The sequence below is a fragment of the Schistocerca serialis genome, chromosome 8 (genome assembly GCF_023864345.2).
Source record: "Schistocerca serialis cubense isolate TAMUIC-IGC-003099 chromosome 8, iqSchSeri2.2, whole genome shotgun sequence".
NCBI classification, from domain to species: Eukaryota; Metazoa; Arthropoda; class Insecta; order Orthoptera; family Acrididae; genus Schistocerca; species Schistocerca serialis.
This window is the reverse complement of record NC_064645.1, coordinates 316,793,880-316,814,970: the sequence shown is the minus strand read 5'-3', so window position 1 is coordinate 316,814,970 and position 21,091 is coordinate 316,793,880. Positions and strand designations below refer to the sequence as shown.

The following is a 21,091-nucleotide window of genomic DNA, read 5'->3' as shown; positions in this document are numbered from 1 at the left end:
TGCCTTGCTTGAACTTCAGAAATTGATTTAAATACTTTTCCTTTATGTATCACATTCAGTTATCAACTTTCTGCAAGGGAGTATGCAAACTGTAAACCAAATCTACTATTAATATCACCTTTATCCTCTCAGCAGAAAATCTAACAACTTACATAATCATCATAGACCTTTAAAGAGATTGTAACTTAATATATATTACAGGGTGTCTATTCCCACAGAGAGATTCTGTACTGTTGTACAGACTGTTTCAGGCAATAGTGCCATCATCAACCACTACTGGTGCTGTATTATCTTACAATGAATGTGTCTAAAATCAGTTTGTAGCGATCTTATTCAGGTCAAGAACGCCTTCACTTACAATATGATCATTAAAGGAAATAGGGAGCTCTCTTTCTGGACAAGGGTAGTCCCACCCACCCCAAGAGGTAGTCTGCCATAGAAATTACACAGTAGCTTCCTCTCCATCACATATACCTCTGTCCCAGGGACTCCAGAAGATCTTCTGGGGTGATAAACTTGCCTTCGAATCAACATCTTGGTCTTTTGTTCATTAACTCTGCTCTGCCATATTGGTCACTGGAAGTAAATGAAATTCACAATAGGCAACATTCTTCAATAATCTCTTTGGGAGCTAAACATACTAAAAGTCAAATTAAACATATGGCTTTTAGATTACAGTACAAGGAGAAATGAGGCATTCACATACACGATTGGCACAAACCATAATTTTGTTAAGCTGACATAGAAGCTGGGACAATTATAGCTAATACGTATCATAAACTAATTGCTTCTGACTGTGACTCCATATGCAGTGTGTCTCAGTAAATATTTTAAGCACAGTCATGAACTTTTTAATGAGTGGAAATAGCACTGAAGTAACAACAGTATACATAAATTCAGCTGAACTGCTTCTTGTATGTTTCAGACAATGCACTTTTGTTTTTTGAATATACTCACATTATAAATAATGACTTGCATACATTTGGAGAGTTCTACAAGTCCCACAGTTATCATAAGGCTATACTAACACTCTTTATGTACCTCTACAAAGGCAGAATGTTGACAAAATTTTGAATACCGTGCCTCAAAGCTAATGCCTTAAAATTGATATTTCTATACTTTGAACCAACAACTGCCTTACAAAACATAATTCAACGTAATATTTAACTTTGTAAATGCAACTTCAACTACTTTGCTTATTGCTACTTGAAAATACGTCTACGTTCCATCATGATTGTAGAAAGACTCTCACCAAACATCACAGTGTTCTGTTCCCACTGTCCCACTGCATAGTTGGCAGCAGCACAATGCCCTCAGACTCGGAAATTCATGCATAGCGAGGAAGCTTCTAGGAAACGAGACGTGCTGGCATATAAACACAGCATACTTTATGCCAGCCAGGGCCTTCAATATTCCAACATCGCACATATGGACTCTTAGAATGGACGACTTATTGCAAGTTAAAAACAAAGTTGTTTTGCTTTCTTGTAAGTAGAATTGCACGTTTAAGACATGCATTCAAGAACGAACAGTAACATTCTTCTCATTTAAATAGCCATAAATGTAATTTTAGCTACTGTTGAATCTTATGAGTATCAAAAACTGAACATTGTATGGCTGTAAGTGTGATGTTCATATACATGAGTGCAAATCTCGGATTAACATATGAATTGCCAATATGCTTTCCATTTAAGGGAAGGTTTACTATCTTTTGGTTCAAAAAATCGATTTTTTAAATTGCATTTTTGGATTCATAAAAGTGTTTCGTACCCACCCCTGAAACAGTTTCTCGGAGTACAGAACGGAAATGTTCGTTATTCTTAGTTGAACAAAAAAATGAACCTGCCTGAAATTGGCATTTTTCATGCACCAGTTTTTTCTTTAAGAGGTCGAGTTATTGTATTGGTGCTTGGGAGGAACCACACAAAATTCAAATGAAAGTTTGAACATGTGTGTTTGGTAGTTAGCCCCTAAGCATTTGCATTCTGATGCAAATACTATGGAGATTGCGAATTTCCTGGCAGTGAGCAGCTTCAACAAAGAGTATTCAGTAATTCTGAAGACCATGACAACGATGGACTCTATTCGATGCAGTTCACCAAGCATTCGGGCGACAACCAGATTCAAGTGGCCGAAAACCGCTTGTCACCAGCTGTACGAGCGGCTCTAGAACAGTGCAGGATGGCCCAGATGAGGAAGAGGAAGGACTAGTCTATAGACACGGAATAGCAGATTGAACATACGTTGCATAATATTGCATTTATATGTATTCAAAACGTCAAACGCGTTTTTTTAGCACTTTATTCCGATCCATCAAGTATAAATATTTTTACTTGGCCGAGGAAGTCGAAAAATCGATGAAAAAACCATATTTCTTTAAATGGCCGCCATTTTGTTTCCTATGATCCAAATAACTTAAGCGAGGTACAACTCCTAAGGAATCTTATATACATCGCTAACATCAACTCAATTTTGATTTCAGACTAGCTGGCTGACCTGTGACATACCGCGTGTGGAGGTCTACATCGAAATTTTGTTTCGTTCCGACGGCACTTCCGTCTTTGCTCTTCGACAGTTCCGGAAGAAAAAAATCCGGTTTGCAGTGGAAATATCAATAAACATTTTGACCAAATTTGACATTAATATCTATAACACATCCCGAGAAAAAAATTCTCAAAGAACATGCTTTTTTGGGCAAAAGATAGTAAACCTCCCCTTACGTGGACAAGACTGGAATTTTAAACGATGACAATTATGATATATAAAAGCGAAACATTGTTTTCCTGTCAAGCATGCACAGAATACATGTACATCACATATTAAAAACATTTTTGACGCCAAAAAATGTAATATTATTAGGCTGCATAGGTGCTAAATTCAAATGAATTTCAATTGCAGTTACCTCAGTGTTTATGTCAGAAGCAGTGACATGTCTAGTTAGGTAAACAATACGCTCTTGCTGAACTTTTTGATAGATTCATTGCTTGTGTTTGCAAATGCAAACAAGACACTTCAAAATTAGATAATGAAGAAAAATGAGCCATGTAAACACAGTTTCCCTTAAAAGTTTTGTACTGGGATAAGGTTCTGCATAGTACATTTTGAAATTACTATATAGTTTGTGCCTTTATACCAGCAAAAGTTCCTAAATTTAAAAAAAATCAAGAGGTAAAAACCAGAACAAGACATATGAGAACACAGTATGAGATTGCTTGGATATGAGTGTATGGTAAAAATAAAACAAAATAACCACGACTTTTTTCTTTCTTTAAAATAAAATGAGCTTCCTCTTAGTGTTACAGGCTGTTTTTCTGGACTGCATAATACCACTTTATACAAATGGGGCCTACTCAGCAAAATACTGTATTTGAAAATATATTGAATTCATCTTTCTTCAAGTAACTTAGGGACTATCACACAAACATGTATCATATTGTAAGTAGTTTAATGTAGTGTCTGAAGAAGCACTTCTTTTCTAAGTTAATTTGAGAACCTTATTTTGACCACATAATTTCACAGAAGCCTGAAATTAGTAAATACATAACACTCCAGGCTACATTTTATAACATCGTAACAGTGGTGACAGGCAAAGTTACGCCACCATCATTAAGAATGAAAAAATAGTGACAAGAACCTTTACCTGACTTCAAAAGTTCACAAGACCTCTTTTTTACAGGAATTTGAGCTACATTCCAACAAACATAAACAAAAGCAGGGTTGTTATCGAAAATATCATTTTGTTCATGACTGGAACATATGAATCTTCAAATTCTGGGTTTCCTATAAAATACAATCATCCACATCAGCAGTATCAGATGAGACTATTCAAAACCCATCACAGACAGTCTGGTGGTAGAAACAAATATTTCCGTAGTGTAAAGGACATAAAATAACTAAACTTCTGATATTTTTGTGTTACAAAAAATGGTAAATATCTTTGACCAAAAATGTTTGTAGTGTAATCATACAGAATCTATTAAATGTATTCACTGCAGCCATGTCTGACTCTTTGAGTTATGGAAAAAATCAAATTGTTCTTTGCATATTTTTTAATGATGACGCTAACTACACAGCTTGTATTTCAGTAAGATTTCACAACTAATAATGCCAGTTGCACATTGAATCAGCAAATTTTATAAGAATTTAGTAACAAAACTGCACCAGTCAGTATTTTCTGTGGCCTCTCCAACGTTTTCTTAATTATAACATTATGACACAATTACTGAGGTTTTATAGAATTACATTATAGCAAACAGGTGGCTCATAACATAGCCAACAAAAAAGATGCAGATAGTCTTGCTTCATAATTCAACAACTGTAAAAAGAAAATATTTTAGTGACTTTTTTGTTTGGGGGGGAAGGGAAGACACATTAATAGAGTTCCATAGGGTTCTATATTATGTCCATCATTGTTTCTCAAACAGATAAATAACTCTCCCTTTGATACATATCAAGAGGAAGTAGGTCTTCTCGTACGTCATACAAGTATTTAAATCAATCCCAGTAGCCACACAGTGACAGAGAAAATCGTAAATTATGTATCTGAAAGAGCTACTGAGTGCTTTTCTGCTAATGTACTCTCTCCTTATTAAAATAAAACAGTATATTCAGTGCTGCACATCAAAGTGTACAGTATACTTAAGTTCCTTAAACATGTCAGTTTAGCCACTTTTTCACTTTACGTCATCATAAGTGTTGGTCAATAATAAATCAATAAGTTGACATATATTGCTTACCTCCATTCAATAGTGTCATATGATTTATGTTTTTCTGTACTTCATCTTTAAGATAGAAAGTTTTCTTTCTATAAAAGGGTGCCACTTTAATGGTTGTTTCTTCTTGCGACAATAGTTGAAAAAGTTCGCTATCTTAAGTTAGAATCAGGGTACAGATTTTCACCTGAAAAATTTGTTGTAAAAGAAATCCTTAAACTTCATAAAAAGTAACGAAGGCCATAATTGTAATACTAGAAGGAAAATGATCTTCCTTTTTTTTAATTAAAACTGCTGTTAGTTTAAAAGTGGTGTATTTCGCTACTATTAAAATCTTATATAGAGGTACATATGGCTACAGCCAGTAAAGTTATATATGGCAAGTAGAAAAGATTCCTTCTTGGAAATTAGTTCTGTTTCATAAATAGCAACTTTTATGCCGCAACTTGTAGGTTATTAAGATTTAGAAGTTACTGATGGTTAAGCACAGCATACTATTTCTATAGCTCATGTGGATTCCATATTGCGTTGATAAGCTACGAGTTTGGAGAGCTTTCCACCTCATAATGATTTGGTGTATAGGATGTTTACGGTTACATAGTCTGAAGTCACAACACAGACTAAAGAAAATAATCTTTCTGTGTTTATTAGAGAGCATGGTATCAACATGGACTACCACTTTGTAGGAGAAATTACTTTATATAATATTATATATTGTCTTTTTATTAATATATAGATAAATATGTTTGAACTTATAAAACTATTGTTATCTTAATAATTGTAAAAATAAAATGTTAGTGCCTAAATCGTATTTATCATGCTTCATAGTCAATCAAGAAAATGGTAATTTTTAAAATTGTATGTATGATTTTAACCAGAAAAATATAGTTCAAAAGTTATATGTTTGGTACCAATACTGTACGATTATTTTTCCATCTTACTCAGTAAAATGGTAATTTTTATATCATGTAAATGAACATTGTTTAATTTTATTAAAGAAGGCACAGTTTTTATTAAATTGATGGTGTTATCATTTTATACTTTTATGTCATCCCATCATTTCAAATCACATTACTTATAGTGTCACACACTCCATAATTGCAGAATTGACTTTTTCAATATTATACTGTGTATCATGTGCAACACACAATCAATAGGACCAATGAAGATACAATTACAAATACTTGTTTCTTTTTGTTAAACTACACATTCTTTCCTTTTCTGTGCACACATTTCAGTATGCAGCCACACTTAAATATAAATGTGTAATTACTCCGAAAATTGACCCATTCCACATTATTAGTGCTAATCTTGCAAATATGCAGTGAAACAATTTATTAAATAACGAACTGCTGAATGTGCTTTTCCATCATTATGCACGTTTCATTTCAGTGTGTCTACTGACGATTAATTTTTGATGTTTCCTATGTGAACGTATCACAGGAATAGTCATTTTGACATTGATTTTCTTGCCCATGTTTTTCTACTTGAGCACTACACTTAACTGTATTATGCACTTTTCTGACATGTTGTTCACATCGTGTGTATTAATTCTGTTGATCCACGCTGGGAAACGTCACCATTGGCGTTATCTTGGTTCAACAAAACGAAACGCGTATGCTGAAGAGCAAACGCATTGTATTGTATATACATATTCAGCAGTAACACAGTATTTATACAGTAATGCGTATATCATCGCAAATCAAAAATTTTATTACGTTACAAGTGTTTTCGATTTTTGTACCTCAGTGTTTGTATTGCCTTCGATTTTAATGTTTCAATGGGAGAAATATTATGACGTACTTTGAACACCTTTTGCGATTAAAAACTGACACTGCGATGACAGTAAAATGTAAAATCGATAGTCAGAAGAGTTTGATATCACCGCGAAATCGAGGGCACAGAAATTGAATACTACATAAACCACACGCCAGTCATCTTGTTCGAACCTGGCGTATCAATTAGAAGCGATGTTTGAATTAAAAGAGAGCAGTTTTGTGCGCGTGTAAACAGACTCAAGGCGCAGTTGTGTTCATATTGGTAAATAATGCATATGTTATTCGCGTGTCCATAGTACTTACGCATATACATTGCAACTTCGTGTGAAGGATGGCGGAAACGGAGGATAGAAGCAAAGTGAAAAAGAAGTGTCAGTGATTTTTACATGTATGTTGAACGAGAAATCAAGCGCGCTTTAGGAGACTTCTGCCATGGGGTCACTTGTTACTTTGAGCTGCTTTATCTCTGAGCATTTGTCACACTACTGAAGCATGCTTTGGGTAATCTGCATGTTGGTTGCTTGCGTGAACGGTAAATCGCACGGCAGCATTTTATGTTCAATTTATGTATTCCCATAACTGTTAGTTTTGTGGAAGTGTTTGTGTTTACTTGTTGTGCCAATACTTTCCTTCGTTTAACACAGTATCGTGTGTACGATTTAGTAAACTTGTGCCATACATTTTTCCCTGGCGTGCGTTATAGTTTCCGCGATATAAGCGGCGAGAGAATATATACAGAATTCTCATTGTACCTATATGTTATGGTAGCTAGTGAATATATTGTGACTTCCGGAACTTTACCAGTACATCGTGTACATGTCAGTTTGCGAACAAGAGCACCTAATATTTATGTTAACGCGTTCCTTTCCAACACAAGATTCGTTCAGATAGCCCTGTCGTGGAGTGTAGTCCATTTTGTAACCTGTTTTCCGATGTAATACAACTTATTTTAGCGAGTTACATCGATATAGGACCCAACCTCCTTTGCCCCAGTACATGTCATCTGCCATTGCAAATCTCAAGACAGATGTTATGTCAACATACAAAGAATTTCCACCATTTTCACTTGTGCACCATTTCTTTCCAAATTACTGAAGGGTAAAGATAGCTTATTATTATTGAACATCAGCTAAACATATTGATTTAATTCGCACATAGTTTACACAGTAGCAGAATTTTTTTATGTTTATTGTAACTATCTTAATTTTTTCAGTACAACGAATACTGTCCATGGAGGTTAAGTGATTGTGTTCTTCTGTTTTTTTATGTTTTTACTTAGTCATATGAGCATTTCACAGTGCTGTAACCAGCTTTGACCAGACAGTGGTTATCTTCAGACTAAATATGTTTGCTGCAGGTGGCTCCCATTGTGTTGTTAACACAACAAGAGCCACTTGTAAATATGTTCCTTTATTGTGAAGATGTCTTCTGGCTGACCAAAACTGATACGGCACTGTAAAATGCTCATACAAATGTTCCAAATATCGTGTGAGAAAAATGAATAATGAACAGGCTGTTATAGATTCTTTTTAAGAGTTTTTATTTTCATAGTAAGACTTAATATGGACCAGGTTGTCCAATGCCTCATGAGCTCATTATTTCTGCCCTTGTCCACTGAGATAGTGCTGTGTCCTGAATAACCACACTACCAGCAAGATGTTAGCTTTGAACCCAATACTTTCCTTTTTTTGTGTGTGTTTGTTGTTTGATAATAAGTTTACTGTAGGTTCCTTATCAATTACGTAGCATTCTTGATAGTTTAGTTTTTAAAGTCTGCTCTATTTGTTATTCCATATTCTATCCTTTTACCATTATCATTTATGGACAATTCAGTAAGTTGCCTATAAAACCATAAAATGACTGATTTAGTCGTGCTATCAGGCAGAACAAGCCTATCATTAGTAATGTACTTTATGTGAATTCCTGGCTTCTCAATTTATCGAAATTCCAACAACAGGTCAACTTAGACGTCAATCTTTCTGCAACAGGAAACTAGAGGCTTTCCTGTAATGTTTTGCCACAAGTTCAGTATTACTTCCACCTCAACCTGACAAGTTTATGGCATGTAGACCTTTATCATCATTTTAGATTAATTATTACAGCTGAAAGGAAGAATGTGAAATTGCTGAAGGCTTGCTTCACTTTCCATGTATGGTGGTGTCCATCGAAACAGTTGCGGCCCAAAAGAATCAAACTGGGCACAAATGGACATTTGTCAGTAAGGAACTGGAATTGAATCACCTTCCTCATGTCTCAGTTTTGAACAGCTTCTGTAAACCACTTCAGGCAGTTGATTCACCAAGATCAGAGTAATTTGCTTCCCTGAAACACATCTTGCAGGTTGAACTTTACGTCAAATTAACTAATGTAGCTAAATGTTAATTGTTAGTGCAGGTAGATCATTATGGTTTAGTAACTCAGCTTGCCACTATGAAGACCACTTTTGTGGATTAACTTAGTTTCAGATAATGCTACTAACAAAAAGTGAATAAAACCATATTTTACATGTAACTATACCCCTGACAGTATATTTTTAGTTGATATGGCTGGAGAAGTCCTGGGTTAGAGTATGATGTAGGATACCCCCCTCCCCCCTGCAGTTTTGATGGTCACAACAGACTGATTTGTAACATAGCCCAATATCAAGGTTAGGTTGGCCAGTGATAATTTTGTTGCAAGCTGCTGAAGTCTATGAATGTAACAACCAATTGAAAGTTGTGGCAACAGATTGCACATAGTATAGCCTAATGTTTTGGTTCACACCATATTTAAACACGCTTTGCCACATTTAACCCATTTTTATCATAAAACTAAAACTGTGATGTAATTTGAGAGGATGCAGGCCAATCAGCTAATGGATAAGTCTTCAATGAGTATTTACTGATTGGGAGGGGGGGGGGGGGGGGGGGTAATCATGGCACAAAAAGGAGTTGTGCGGCGTAAATGAAAGAACTTTGTCTATATCTGAAAGACGATACCCCCTTCAAATTTCACACCAGTCACATAAGAGTGGTTCTAGTAGTGCCACTATGAGGATGCAAATCAGGTTTGCTTTAAATACATTCTGTAATGGTCATGAGTGTTATTTGTCTAGTTGAGATTGGACGAGATTAGTCAAGAATGCCTTTAAGATGACAAAGGTGCCATATCAACACCTCACAGAGTTTGAACAAGGTCGTGTAATAGGGCTACGAGAAACAGGGTGTCCCTTCTGCGATGTTGCAGAAAGACTTGGCAAGAATGTAGGCACCGTGCATAATTGCCTGTAGTGGTGGTTATACGAATGTACAGTCACAAGATGACAGGACTCCATATGGCCATGTAGCAATACCAAGAGGGAAGACTGTGTTGTTCAGCAATGTCTCTGGTGCATAATATTGCATCTGCAGCAGCAGTTTGAGCAGTAGTTGGCATCACAGTAACACAACAAATACTTGCAAATCAGTTGCTTTGAGGACAGCCCCAAGCCAGACAACCTATAGCACGCATTCCACTGACCACGAACCACTGTCATTTGCAGGTCTGGTGTCAAGCGAGAGCTCATTTCAGGGCAGGGTGGAGGTCTGTTGCATTTTATGATGAAAGCTGTTTCTGCCTCGGTGCCAGTGGTGGCGTTTTGGTTAGGAGGAGGCCAGCTGAGGTCTTGCAACCAATCTGTCTTCATGCTACATACTGGATTTATATCTGGAGGTCTGGGGTGCAATTACAGCAGGAGCACTACATGGTTATCCCATGCTCCCTGACCACAAATTTGTACATCAGTCTGGTGATACAAACTGTTTTTCTGCCATTCGTGAAAAGCATTTCTTGGGGTGTTTTCCAACAGCTTAACACTCACTCACATACTACTGTTGTAAAACAGCATGTTTTACTGAGTGTAAATTTGTTGCTGTGGCCTGCTCAATCACCAGATCTGTCTCCTATCGAGCACACGTGGGACATCATCGGACGACAACTCTAGCGTCATCCACAACCAGCAGTAACTGTTCCTGTATTGACTGACAAAGTGCAACTGGCATGGAACACCAGCCCACAAAGTGTCAGCCGTTACCTGTACAACATGCTTGCATTCAGTATTCTGCTGGTTGCATCACAGGCTTATGTAAGTGTGAGATAAGCCATTGCAAATATGCAATGCTTACATAAACCTGTGATCTTGCAGTGTTAACTGCCTAAATATGTTACCTAGATAAATGCATCCCCAAAATTTCATTACTCCACGTTAGTTGTCTTTTTGTGTTGTGATTTTTTTTTCCCCCTCAGTGTATACATCATGAACTTTGTGCAAGGGGATCCACTACATAATTGTAGCATATATGGCATTGTCAGCATGCAGTTCTTTCTTTTATAGATCTCAAACACATTCTGCCCACCTTTCCTTATTGTCCTCTGCTTCCGTTAGATCTTTCCCATTTCTGTCTTTCAGTATTCCAATTTTCACGTGGAATTTTCCTTCGATGTCTCTAATTTTCTTGTAAAGATCCCTTGTCTTCCCCATTCTGTTATCTTCAACTTCTTTGCACTGTTTGTTTAAGAAGACATTTTTATCTCTTCTAGCTAATGTCTGAAACTCTATATTTAATTTAAACATTGCTGATCTATCCCCTCTGATGTTTGTGTTTCTTTGTTCTTCTACAACTTGCAATGCCTCAGCCAATATCTACCTGGTCTTCTTGTTATTATTTTTCTTGCTAATGTGTTTTTCTGCTGCCTCCTTGATAGTATTGGCTACTTCTGCCTACAGCTCTTGTGTGTCTTTGTCTTCAGACTCTAATGCATTAAATGTGTTTCGCACTTCTGCCAAATAATTAGATGGTATAGTCTTAAGTCGCATCTGAAAGATGAAACAGCTTTTGCTTTGCTGAAACAGTGTGTTAGTAATAAGCGAGTCTTGGGAGAATTCTTGGAGTCTGCTTCATTTGTTGTACTGAGACCAATTTTTCCTGTTACACAATCTACAATTTGATTTCCCACTTCTGCTTTGCCATCTCCAACTATGAAGACGACATATTTATGGTGTTTATAGCAGTAATTCCTGTAAATCTGTATAGAACTGGTCAGTAACTTCCTTTTCAGCATCAGGTGGTTGGCACATAAACTCAAATGACTGTGGTTTTAAGGGGCTGACCTTGAAATCTGATAGATATCATTCTGTCATTCTTATATTTGCATCCCATTACAGGTTTTACTATTCTGTCACTATTTTCAAAGGCTACTCCATTACTTCTGTTTTTCTCTTGTCCAAGGTAGCATACCAGAAGGCCATCCAAAGCAAATCCTCCCCTACCAGTGCCCTTCATTTCACGTAGTCCTAATATGTCGATGTTAATCATTTCCCTTTCTTTTTGGACTGTGTCTAGTTTTCCTTGATGCTTGGAACTTACATTCCATGTTCCTATGCAGTGCTTCTCCTTGCAGCATCTTATTCTTTGTGAAGCTTCTCCCAACCTGGTTCCTCTTGGAGGTACGAATGGGGAAATTGAAAGCCAAGGGGTTTTCTTGTGATAATTTCAGTATTGGTCTCTCATTGCCTTCAACTGACCTCCAAACCTTGTCTGCTCACTGATTCAGCTTCACACTTGGATTGTGTACCCAACCTTCTGTTGAGTTGCTCGGCTTGATAGGGGCACCACTTGCAGGTAGGAAGTTGGAGAATTGAGGTGCAACCTGTGGGAACTCTCTTGCTGAGCTCTGATAATCGTGTATCACCCCCATTTTGTGCAAGAGTCTCGAGGTGTTTGCAGAGATTTCCTCAGGTCATTTCCGTGCATCCATATTTGTCAAAAGCAACATTTATGTCTTTCTTGACCAAGACAGAAACTGACAACCAGTTAGTGGCTAAGCCAGGTGCAAGAATAAAATTTCTAAATGATGATAGATCCAGGGATTTGACAATAACATTTCCTTTCCCTTCATTTACCAATTCAACCTTATCAACACACTTCTTAATTTTTGTTTGTAATTTTTTGGTGCAAAATCTTAAAGCCATTCCTTTCTTGAAGTAATACTTGATGGTTCTCCAGAATCAATTATCTACTCATTCTGGTTAAAATTTGACACAACTTGTGCACGGAGTAATGACTTGTTTGCTCCCTTCGAATCTGTCTTTATAGTTATTACCTCTTGGAACAGTTGGACTGTAGGTAACCATACTTTCAGCAATTGAAACATTTTATTTCTTGTTTGTATTTGGAAAAACTCTGCTGTGATTTATTACAGTGATTTGTGATTAAGGCATTATCACCACTTCCTTTGTCCAACCTGACGCAGAGGTTCACATTTCCATTTAGCAACTTTTCTTTAATGTTTTCCAGTGCAAAATTTTTGTCTATTGTGTTGGACTCTATATCCTTCCAGTAAGGCCGACAACATTTTGGCAAACCTCTCAGCGTAATAAGGGAAGTCAGTTATCATCAGCCTTTTTGCCCATACTCTGCAGTTTGTTAGCTTCATCTACGAGATACATAATTTCGAACATTTCCTTTAAATTTGGATGATGTCGGTCCAACAGAGCATCTTAGAGATTCGTACACATCCCTGAGTTTCCTCCACCTAATTTTATTCTTACTGCAAGCAGACTTTCCAGGATGGCTTTGTTGTTGTTTTTTTCCACATATTTGGATGCATAGATTTGTACACAGTGTTGCAAGTAAATGTTGTGACTGGTAGCAGAAACATGATTTATTGCAAAAGGAGAAAAAAAAGTTACAGCCAACTTTTATCCCCTTCAGTGTGCTCCCCTCCCGTATCTATACACTGTTGCATGTTTGTCCTCCATTGTTCAGAGCAATGCTGTAGGTCATCCAGTGTCACCATCTTCGAGAACTCTACTGTTTTTGCTTTTACCTCATCAGTAGGCGGAAAATGTGTCCTTATCTGTGCCCTTTTCACTTTTGGGTATAGATAAGTTGCAGGATGCCTATCTTGTGAATATGAAGGATGTTTGAGCTCAAGGATTTGCTCGACAGCTGAAAACTGTTTAACAAATATGGCACTGGACTAGTATGTTGTCCTGGTGCAGAATCCATTAGTTGTTCGTCCACAAATCAGAAATTTTCTTCCTTGCTTTTTCCCTCATCTTAATTGGGACTTCTTTGTAGTATTTCTAATTAATGGATTGACCCCGTGCCATCCATTTTCTGAATGTTTGCTTCTGTTCTTGAACTCGCAGGTCTACCCGGACATTCGTCATCTTCAGCCTTCTCCTGATATTCAGGAAACCATTTTTTTCCATTCAAAAATTCACGCATGTGATATAGTATTATCACCAAACACCTCCTTTTGACATATGAGAACATTCCGTTGGCGACTTTTTTAATTTCACAAGAAATTTGACGTTGATGCACTGCTCAATTTTTAAATTGAGCATGCTTGCGGCACTACTACAGAACAACATCCTATACAACTGAGGCTCAGAAGCAAACTGAAGCAGACAGAAAAATGAAACAAAGGGTAGCTGCTCTTGAAGGTTCAGGGTCGGTGGCCTTCCAGTACTAACCACCTCCTGTGTAGCTGTGTAATAAGAGGTGTGCAGTCTCGTTATTTAATTGCCATACATCGTACACATGCTAAAGAAAAAAAGTGTCCACACATCTGTATCCTTCAATGCATTTGTAGCACCATGGCCTAGTCCCATAATTTTTCACACATTAGAATTAGTTCCACACCAAACTTCCATCTATTGCAATTGTCCTTCCCTATAAGTTTGATTACCACTGGAGTAGTGGATTTACAAAATCTACATTTTAAGACTTTTTGGATACCCAAATTCACCGGTAGTTAGGATGTTTTTTCAGATAGACGGAATTTTATTTTAGAATTTGTTGAACACTTCACACAAGACTCTCCTTCTGCTAATTCTGGTTTCATTTAATTTTTATTTGTCTGTGAGACATTGCGTACATTTAAATCAGTAGTGGAGCTCTCTTTGCTTTTGAGGCAGGTTCCTAACATGACTGTTGAATCATATCTATCCCTCACAACTTTGCTCAGCACGTATGTGAAATGACTGTACATTTCTCTTGAATTTTGTCCATGTATGCTCAACATTTTCAGTCTGAGATACACATTTCATGTTGACTGTTGTGGGCAAAGTCTGACAAAGGCTTCTCTGAATGCAGCTACTACTCTCTAATGAGTAACGCTTCTGGAAGGGAAGATGAACTGAGGGCGCAATAAATTTGGCACTAGATCTTCTCAAGAGTGCGACAACTTGCTACACTGTTGTTGTTGTGGTCTTCAGTCCTGAGACTGGTTTGATGCAGCTCTCCATGCTACTCTATCATGTGCAAGCTGCTTCATCTCCCAGTACCTACTGCAACCTACATCCTTCTGAATCCGTTTAGTGTATTCATCTCTTGGTCTCCCTCTACGATTTTTACCCTCCACGCTGCCCTCCAATACTAAATTGGTGATCCCTTGATGCCTCAGAACATGTCGTACCAACTGATCCCTTCTTCTAATCAAGTTGTGCCACAAACTTCTCTTTTCCCCAATCCTATTCAATACCTCCTCATTAGTTATATGATCTACCCACCTGTTCTTCAGCATTCTTCTGTAGCACCACATTTCGAAAGCTTCTATTCTCTTCCTGTCTAAACTATTTATCGTCCATGTTTCACTTCCATACATGGCTACACTCCATACAAATACTTTCAGAAACGACTTCCTAACACTTAAATCAATACTCGATGTTAACAAATTTCTCTTCTTCAGAAACGCTTTTCTTGCCATTGCCAGTCTACATTTTATATCCTCTACTTCGACCATCATCAGTTATTTTGCTCCCCAAATAGCAAAACTCCTTTACTACTTTAAGTGTCTCATTTCCTAATCTAATTCCCTCAGCATCACCCGACTTAATTCAACTACATTCCATTATCCTCGTTTTGCTTTTGTTGATGTTCATCTTATATTCTCCTTTCAAGACACTGTCCATTCCATTCAACTGCTCTTCCAAGTCCTTTGCTGTCTCTGACAGAATTACAATGTCATCGGTGAACCTCAAAGTTTTTATTTCTTCTCCATGGATTTTAATACCTACTCTGAATTTTTCTTTTGTTTCCTTCACTGCTTGCTCAATATACAGATTGAATAACATCGGGGATAGGCTACAACCCTGTCTCCCTCCCTTCCCAACCATTGCTTCCCTTTCGTGCCCCTCGACTCTTATAACTGCCATTTGGTTTCTGTACAAATTGTAAATAGCCTTTCGCTGCCTGTATTTCACCCCTGCCACCTTCAACATTGCCAAAAGCTTTCTCTAAGTCTACAAATGCTATAAACGTAGGTTTGCCATTCCTTAATCTAGCTTCTAAGATAAGTGGTATGGTCAGTATTGCCTCACGTGTTCCAATATTTCTACGGAATCCAAACTGATTTTCCTCGAGGTCAGCTTCTACCAGTTTTTCCATTCGTCTGTAGAGAATATGCGTTAGTATTTTGCATCTGTGACTTATTAAACTGATTGTTTGGTAATTTGCACATCTGTCAGCACCTGCTTTCTTTGGGATTGGAATTATTATATTCTTCTTGAAGTCTGAGGGTATTTCACCTGTCTCATACATCTTGCTCACCAGATGGTAAAGTTTTGTCAGGACTGGCTCTCCCAAGGCTGTCAGTAGTTCTAATGAAATGTTGTCTACTCCCGGGGCCTTGTTTCAACTCGGGTCTTTCAGTGCTCTGTCAAACTCTTCACACAGTATCATATCTCCCATTTCATCTACATCCTCTTCAATTTCCATAATATTGTCCTCAAGTATATCGCCCTTCTATAGACCCTCTATATACTCCTTCCACCTTTCTGCTTTTCCTTCTTTGCTTAGAACTGGGTTTCCATCAAAGCTCTTGTTATTCATGCAAATGGTTCTTTCTCCAAAAGTCTCTTTAATTTTCCCTGTGGGCATTATCTATCTTACCCCTAGTGAGATAAGCCTCTACATCCTTACATTTGTCCTCTAGCCATCCCTGCTTAGCCATTTTGCACTTCCTGTCGATCTCGTTTTTGAGACGTTTGTATTCCTTTTTGCCTGCTTCATTTACTGCATTTTTATATTTTCTACTTTCATCAATTAAATTCAGTATTTCTTCTGTTACCCAAGGATTTCTAATAGCCCTCGTCTTTTTACCTACTGAATCCTCTGCTGCCTTCACTACTTCATCTCTCAAAGCTACCCATTCTTCTTCTACTGTATTTCTTTCCCCCATTCCTGTCAATTGTTCCCTTATGCTCTCCCTGAAACACTGTACAACCTCTGGTTCTTTCAGTTTATCCAGGTCCCATCTCCTTAAATTCCCACCTTTTTGCAGTTTCTTCAGTTTTAATCTACTGTTCATAACCAATAGATTGTGATCAGAGTTCACATCTGCCCCTGGAAATGTCTTACAATTTAAAACCTGGTTCCTAAATCTCTGTCTTACCATTATATAACCTATCTGAAACCTGTCAGTATCTCCAGGCTTCTTCCATGTATACAACCTTCTTTTATGATTCTTGAACTAAGTGTTAGCTATGATTAAGCTGTGCTCTGTGCAAAATTCTATCAGGTGGCTTTCTCTTTCATTTCTTAGCCCCAATCCATATTCAATTACTAAGTTTCCTTCTCTTCCTTTTCCTACTACCGAATTCCAGTCACCCATGACTATTAAATTTTCGTCTCCATTCACTATCTGAATAATTTCTTTTATTTCATCATACATTTCTTCAATTTCTTCGTCATCTGCAGAGCTAGTTGGCATATAAATTTGTACTACTGTAGCCCGCATCTCGTGGTCGTGCGGTAGCGTTCTCGCTTCCCACGCCCGGGTTCCCGGGTTCGATTCCTGGCGGGGTCAGGGATTTTCTCTGCCTCGTGATGGCTGGGTGTTGTGTGCTGTCCTTAGGTTAGTTAGGTTTAAGTAGTTCAAAGTTCTAGGGGACTGATGACCATAGATGTTAAGTCCCATAGTGCTCAGAGCCATTTGAACCATTTTTTTTTTTTTGTACTACTGTAGTAGGCGTGGGCTTCGAGTCTATCTTGGCCACAACAGTGCGTTCACTATGCTGTTTGTAGTAACTTACCCGCACTCCTATTTTTTTATTCATTATTAAACCAACTCCTGCATTACCCCTATTTGATTTTGTATTTATAACCCTGTATTCACCTGACCAAAAGTCTTGTTCCTCCTGCCACCGAACTTCACTAATTCCCACTGTATCTAACTTTAACCTATCCATTTCCCTTTTTAAATTTTCTAACCTACCTGCCCGATTAAGGGATCTGACATTCCACGCTCCGATCTGTAGAACGCCAGTTTTCTTTATCCTGATAATGACGTCCTCTTGGGTAGTCCCCGCCCATAGATCTGAATGGGGGGACTATTTTACCTCCGGAATATTTTACCCAAGAGGACGCCATCATCATTTAATCATACAGTAAAGCTGCATGCCGTCGGGAAAAATTAGGTCCATAGTTTCCCCTTGCTTTCAGCCGTTCGCAGTACCAGCACAGCAAGGCTGTTTTGGTTAGTGTTACAAGGCCAGATCAGTCAATCATCCAGACTGTTGCCCCTGCAAGTACTGAAAAGGCTGCTGCCCCTCTTCAGGAACCACACATTTGTCTGGCCTCTCAACAGATACCCCACCGTTGTGGTTGCACCTACGGTATGGCTATCTGTATTGCTGAGGCGTGCAAGCCTCCCCACCAACGGCAAGGACACTGTATGTGTAGTAATTGGCATCCAGGAAGTTTTTTATCACAAAGGGGTGCCCCCAGTGGCCCATTCCTTTTGAAATAATGACAGAGCTCCTACTTGAAATGCTGGTGTTGTGGCATATGCTGACAACCTGCTGGTTATTGTTTAGGCGATTCCAGAGCACATGTGTAAAATAAATGTAGTAAAATGTTAGCCCTGGTGCTTGCCAAACAAGCAGCAAATGGCAGTAAATAAAATAACTTACTTGCTCTTGAAATGTATGTTGTCTAGGACACAGAATTCCCGATTAGACTAAACAACATGTTATCAAAAGACAACAGATCTGTCAGCTCCATCTCAACAATGGTCTTACTAAAGACAACGGAAACTCAATCTTTCTGGTCCAGCATATGGAACATGGCGGTGCAGGTTCCACAACATTAGTGTCACTCTGATGTCAGTACTTTAACATGATGCCATTAACATTTGTAGGAAGCTCCCAACCTCCTTTGATATTCTGAAGATGAGTTTACTTAAAACACATCAATAAAATTGAGTTGCTGAATAAAAAGATCAGTTTACTTGAAACATATCGATAAAATTGAGTTCCTGATTAAGTGACTTTTTTCCAGCAACTATAACAACAGTGTATTTTTTTTTTTTTTTAAAAAAAAAGCTCTGTTTATATAAAATGGTCTCATTCCTCTTAGGTGACTATATGTCACAGATCTAATACGGAGAGGAGAGTTGTTGTTGGATAGTAGATAAGCAATACAAGCAATGGTGACATTTCTCAACAAATACATGTACTGGCTATTGGATACATATCCGCCAAATATTAAAGAGTGAAGCAGAATGAAACCCTTGCTTTCCTCTTGTTGTTCACTTCATCCCTGGGTAGGGACGATATCCTTCATACCTAACAGGTTCAAGTGCGAATGGTGTGTCAACTGTGTGTGTTATAACATTATAATCCCAGAATACCCCGTTATTTAGTGTAGGAGCACAGATCGCAATTCTGAATTAGACAGATACGTTGTCTGAGCAGTGTCCACACATGAACTGCTGTAATTCAGATATGCGTTTGAAGCTTGTGCAGTTTCTTGCATATATTAATTTGCAAAAAGGAACTGCAGCCATACGCCATTATAAGGCATTCAGCATTATACTCGGAGAACAACTTCTCAGAATTCTTTATGTAGAAGCCTTTACAGAAACTAAACTTGAACTATTTCAGAAAATTGTCAGAGAGGAGTTAAATATTCTGTTGTAAGTTACCTTCACAGAACATTTTGAAGATACAGGGATGAGGTAGGTAGGTTGGTCTGTAATTAGAGGCCACTAGCTTATCTCCACTGTTATAAATAAGTGTGCCACATACTTTATTTAGTCTTTCCGAAAATACACTGTCTTACCAACTGATTACAATGGTAGCTGAAAGGAGACACAGCCAAGCCAGTGGAAGACTTTAATACTTTGGTTGAAATACCACTCTGAGCAGAAGAGTTTTCGCTTTCCAGTAACCTGTTGATTCCTGTAATATTTCTGAACTGACATCTGGTGCTTCAATATGCAGTGCTGGTATAAATAAGTCCAATGGTCCTGTTCACAGTTGAACTGTTTTTTGTTTCTAACTAATAGAACTCATTCGTATTATTGACTACTGATTTGAATTTAACATCATGTGTCTCATTTCATTGGGTAGATGAGTATCATTTATTCATTTCAGGTCTAATAATGTTAAAACTTGTTATTTCTTTGTTCTTGGGATTATAAATTTCTGTGCGTAGTGTATGACGTGATGCAGAATTTTGCTTTATTGCCTGTAGCATGTTCTAATCTTGAGCAGAGCTGGTGCACTGCAGTAAACAAAATGCTCTCTCTTGACTTTTTCTGTGATTGGCCCTGACCTGTTATACAGAAAAAGTTAATCATTTTAATTGATTCAGCTGCAGGTCATTGGTGAAATGTTACTTATTGTATTAACTAAATGAAACACTATCTTGCCTTGTTCCAGAAATTTTGTTATTACTGTATGACCTAAGTTTTGGGTTATAACTCCTTTTTCTGTATACAGCTGATCCCAAAGATAGCTACCAAGCAAAGATAAACACATCAAATTCTTAATCTATTGCTTCTGGATTTAAAAGGCGAGGCCCTCAGCAATGGGGTTGACTTTTTGAAACAATCTGTACATTGATGTAGGGTAAGGTGCAACCATTCAGCATTGTGTGGCCTTGTTTGAGAGTTAAAAAAAATTTCAGAATTTCGCATGATGCTCTACAGCTGTAAATGTAGTACAAATTTACAGACTGGTAGCATAGCGTAATGGTTTAAAGGTACTAACCTCATATGCAAATGGTTTTTGGTTCGAACCTCGTCAGTACGTTGAATTTTTATTTTTTAATTTATTATTTTTTTAACAAATCTTATTGTAGTTGCTGTCATCACCATTTTTATTTAATTGTTTTACATGCAATTTCATTCATTCGTTTTTCTTTGTCATACCATTTTAATCAAAGTTTTATCTTCTTCAATTGCCATTATTTTATTCTTCCTATCATTCTTTTTCCTCTCGGAATCTTTGTGCATGTGAATTTAATTATTTTTATTTATCTGTCATAATGTTTACACATTTGAAAATGCTGATTTCTCAGTTAAGAAATAAAAGATGAAATAATCTTTTTTTTTTTGGCTGTGCAGTGGTGCCAAGAATGTACGGCTATTACAAATGATTGAAGCGATTTCATAAATTCACTGTAGCTCCATTCATTGACATATGGTCACGACACACTACAGATACGTAGAAAAACTCATAAAGTTTTGTTCGGCTGAAGCCGCACTTCAGGTTTCTGCCGCCAGAGCGCTCGAGAGCACAGTGAGACAAAATGGCGACAGGAGCCGAGAAAGCGTATGTCGTGCTTGAAA

General features: G+C 37.6%; 1 protein-coding gene across 5 annotated transcripts in view; it reads left to right on the top strand.

Moving 5' to 3' along the window:
* Positions 1-6,609: 6,609 nt before the first annotated feature.
* The window catches only part of LOC126416192 (uncharacterized), a 206,723-nt gene continuing 192,241 nt past the window's right edge, over positions 6,610-21,091 (top strand). For 3 of the 5 annotated variants that reach the window (XM_050083777.1, XM_050083779.1, XM_050083781.1), the window contains exon 1: positions 6,610-6,752. The gene's annotated coding sequence lies outside the window, so the exon portion shown is untranslated. The other 2 variants (XM_050083778.1, XM_050083780.1) reach the window with 2 other exon arrangements.